This window comes from Cervus elaphus, chromosome 9 (genome assembly GCF_910594005.1).
Source record: "Cervus elaphus chromosome 9, mCerEla1.1, whole genome shotgun sequence".
In the NCBI taxonomy this organism is placed as follows: domain Eukaryota; kingdom Metazoa; phylum Chordata; class Mammalia; order Artiodactyla; family Cervidae; genus Cervus; species Cervus elaphus.
Window position 1 is genome coordinate 91,905,807 of NC_057823.1, and position 4,889 is coordinate 91,910,695.

Genomic DNA, 4,889 nt, shown 5'->3' on the forward strand with positions numbered 1-4,889 from the left:
TGACTAATAGGGACTTTGAGTATGAATCTAGCCAATTGCATCTCTCCTATGACCCAGACTTCACGGTTACCTGTGTACCTGAAAGTCAAAAGGGGACTCCTTTATCTTAGTCTCAGGTGGGACCATGGAGGCTTCCTGGTGGCTCAGATAGTAAAGAATCTGTCAGCAATGCAGGAGACTTGGATTCAATCTCTGGGTCGGGAAGATCCCCTGGAGAAGGTCATGGCAACCCACTCCAGTATTCTTGCCTGAAGAATCCCATGGACAGAGGAGCCTGTCGGGCTACAAGGGTGGCAGAGATTCGGACACAACTGAGTGATTTTCACTTTATCTCAATTTCACTTGAGACCGTGGAGGTCAATAACAAAAGAACTGCTGCAATTTCCCCTATATTCCAAAGAGTTATACCAGACTTGTAAAAGGGGTGCCCCCAAAGTGGTAGGGAGATGCTTCATTTCACACCCACAGACAAATAATGGAAGATCAAAGGCAAAGCACACCAGGAAGATAAATATTTTTGCAGGAAAAAAAAATAATCTGAGAATGGTGTAAATGTGTAAAGACTTTCGAAATCCTCCCCTTGGGAGATGGGTAGAGGCTGTGTCCTCCTCAACTCAAGACCACAGAGATGGTTGTCAGGTGATTGCTCAGAGAGCCTGTGTTGCCATCACTAGGAATGGGAACGTGGTGGGCTGGTATTTGACGCCCCTTTAGGAAATCTAAATGTGAGAGGCAGAGTGGCTATGAGTCCCAAGAGCAAAGAAACAGTGAGACGCAGTGGAAGCACACTGTCCTAGCGCCACCTGCATTGAAAACCCATGTGGTTCCAGAGGCCTGGCTGTGGGCCACAAGAGAAAGCCTAGAGCTATCTGAAGTGGAACTCTGGCAAGAGAGCCACAAGCCATGACGCGGCAATGGCCGCACCAAAGAGTCTGTATAGAGTAGCAGTCTCCAACCTTTATGGCAATAGGGTCTGGTTTTGTAGAAGACAATTTTTCGACTGACCGGGGCAGGGGATGTTTTGGGGATGATTCAAGTGTATTACATTTATTATGCACTTTATTGTTATTACATCAGCTCTACCTCAGATCATTAGGCATTAGATGGTGCAGAAGTTGTGGGTCCCTGCTTTAGGGAACGTAGGGGCTGACTGGTGAGGTCCCAGGGGCGAACTCCCCCCTCGCCTTTCCCTCCACACTGGGAGTTGCTATTGAAGTTCCCCCAAAGGGTTATTTATTTTTATTTAAATCTAGGAATAGTAGCTCAGGAGATCAAAAAGCCAGCTTTAAATGCTTCCCTAACCTGATGCATTGTGTCCTCTAGTAAGTCCCTTTTCCTAAATCACTTTCTCATCTGGGTGAAACACTGAAGGGGCCCCAAACCAAAGTGGGGAGAGAGAGAGCTGGAGCTAGGAGACAGCATTTTTGCACAGACCCTCTTCCTCTTCCCTGTGGGCACCCTCACCTAAAAACAAGGTAAGAAGGTTGGATCCTTCCACGGCATACATAAAGAGTTATGCAACTGTGCCCCCACACCAGACATTTTGATTTTTCAAATAATGCTCTTTGTGAGACTACAATTTTAAAAATAAATAAAAGAACAACATAGGTTAGGATTTCATTTAAGGGATAAAGAAGAAATTTCTAAGGAATGAGTTTAAAGGGTCAATGCGGTTGTTCAGTCTCTGGGTCATCCAACTCTTTGCAACCACATGGACTGGTGAACTCCAGTCTCTCCATCCTTCCAATAAGAAAGGTGTTTCTTTTTTTTTTTTTTTTCTCTCTGCTGATATCTTAACAGTTTCAGCTTTTTAAATAACATATTTATTATCAGTTGAATTGTGTTTGCTGCCAATTCATGTATTAAAGTCCTAATCACAAATACTTTAAAATGTGTCCTCATTTGGAAATGAGGGGGCTTCCCTGATGACTCAGAGGGTAAAGCGTCTGTCTGCCTGCAATGCAGGAGACCTGGGTTCCATCCCCCAGTCGGGAAGATCCCCTGGAGAAGGAAATGGCAACCCACTCCATTACTCTTGCCTGGAGAATTCCATGGACAGAGGAGCCTGGTGGGCTACAGTTCATGGGATTGCAGAGTCCCACAGGACTGAGCAGCTTCACTTCTCATTTGGTGATAGAGTCATTGCCGATGTAATTGGTCGCGATGAGGTCACCCTGGAGAAGGGTCAGCCCCTAACTCATTATGACTGAATCTCTTATAGAGAAGGGGAGGTTTGCACACAGGCCCATATTCAGGGAGAAGACCACATGAAGTTAAGATGACAATCTGCAAACCAAGACAGAGTCCTGGAATGGATCTTCCCACATAACTCTCAGAAGGAACCAACCCTGCCAGGCCCTTGATTTGAAATTCTAGCCTTCAGAATTGTGATAATAATTACATTGTGATAAGAACTGTGAAGTTAAGCTGCCCAGTTTGTAGTACTTTGCCGTGGCAGCTCTAGCAGATTGATACAGCTATTCATTGATAGAGGGCTTCCTTTTGTTCTAAATATTCATCGATTTTAGTCATTTTTAACTATTGGAAACTTTAGGTCAGTCATTTTCATCATTTCATTCAACTTTAAAAGGTCTGTGTATTACTTAACCTTTGGGAGCTTCAGGTTTTCATCTGAAAAAAATTCAGATGAAATTTCACTTCCAAGCTTCAAATCCTGTGGTGGCTTCCCATCACAAGGACACCTATATTAAGAATTCAAGATCCTTAGCACAGTCCACAAATCCCATATGGTTTACATACTGCTTGTGTCTCTAAACTCCAGTTCTTTTTTTGTTCCTTCCTTTGCCTCCTTTGGGAAGTTCCCTGGAGAAGGGAATGGCAACCCACTCCAGTATTCTTGCCTGGAGAATCCCATGGACAGGGTCAGGCACAATTGAGCTACTAACACTTTCACTGCACTCTCACATGCCTCCTCTAGCCACACCACCAGAAGAATATAAATGTATACTCTTCTCAGACCTTGGCACATAACTTTATTTTTTGGTACCAACCACCATAGTTAATGAAATCTCAACACTCATTGTTAGTACCTCTACCTCATTATCCTGTTTTTTTCCTTCATGGTTATTTGTTCCTGATATAATCTTATTTACTGATATGCCTATCATCTATTCTCTGTTCCCCAGCAATTAATTTCCTTGAGAGGGACTCTGTCATTCTTGTTTATCCCCGCATCCCGGTGGTATGAAACAGAAAAGGTGCTCAATCAATATTTTTTGACTGATTGACTCTAAAATGAGCAGGATGGCCTCATTTCTTCCAATTTATAGGACTAATTCCATACACTTTTCACATTTGGTTTATTAATGTAAGTGTAGTCCTTAGAACTACGATCAGGGCAACATTATCATTCCTTTTCCTGCCTTTCTCCACTCTCCACTTCTGCTGATTAATAGGCTGAATCAGCTAGATGCAGGTCTATGACATTGATGACTTCATAACATGTGTCAAGCAGTTTTTAGCATGTAAATTCTTAGATTAAAAGTATAAAATTTAGAGGAAATAAAATTCTAAATCTTTCACAATTTTTCCCACCACCTGCAATAAAACCTAGAAGTATTTGATTTATCTATTTATTTTTTATTCATTGGATACTGCTTGATATTTGCTCCAAATAGTGTTAGTACTACCTCCGGAGTATATTTTCATGATTTGTCTATACCAGTGTCCTAGTAATGCTTTATTCTATTTACATATTCAGTACCACCCTCTCATCATCTTTTTCTTTCCTCCTCCAGTTATTTTAACTGCCACTAATGCAAGTGTATTTTTCCTAATTCATCCTGCTTCCAGCCTCTGTGGTGAATATCAAGTTATAAGCTACACTATTTAAACATCCATCCAGGTTCACAAGTAATGTGTGATGATCTAAGAGCAGAGGAGTAAGAATCTGGGGGATAATTGTATTACTAACTGTACTTTTCATGCTTATAATTAGAGAAAATGATGAAAATAAGTAGCACAATAATAGAAGTGTATCAAACTTCAGAAATTTAATTGAAGAGTTAAATTAATATTTAAAGCTTGAATAAAATTAAATTTCCTTCTCCTCTAACTCGTGTTTGTATGGGACACAGATGAATTCACTTGCATAAGTATTAATCAATATAAAATGATTCAAACTTTTGGAGGTCAGAATACAAAAATGTTTACTGAGGCTTTGCTGTATCCATAGTATAGAATCCATAGCTCTGGAATTGTATTTAAATTTAATAATAAAATATTTATTCTGTAAAGTTCTCTGTGTTAAATGCTGTATTTAACAAGTCATGGCTACTTGGACCATGGGCTTCCTGGATGGCTCAGTGGTAAAGAATCTGCCTGCCAATGCAGGAGATATGGGTTTGATCCCTGGGTCAGGAAGACCCCATGGAGAGAGGCATGGCAACCAACTCCAGTATTCTTGCCTGGGAAATCCTATGGGCAGAGAAGCCTGATGGACCACAGTCTATGGGACTGAAGAGTCAGACATGATTAAGCAGCTGACCACACACACATTTGGACCACAACTCTAAAATAAGAGAGTTAGGGAAGATAAAGCTAATACTTAAGCTATCATATAAATTAATTTAAAATATAGTACATAAATACAATCAACAGAAACAAAACAGTAAAGTTTAGTTAAATAAAAACAGTTGGAAAAGTCATCTTTTGCTAATATTTTAATGTGTTGTTTTATAGTCTATATCTCCACCTCTTCTGAAAAGGTTTGTAGTCACTAACCTTGAAGAGGTGTTATTGACGGCTGTTAAGTGTATCATTTATTTAGCAACATAGACAAATAACTAAAAAATGAAATATGCTTGTTGTGTTAACAAAATTATGGGCAAAATAGATGATATAGGAAGAGGAACACAGATTTCTTCAAT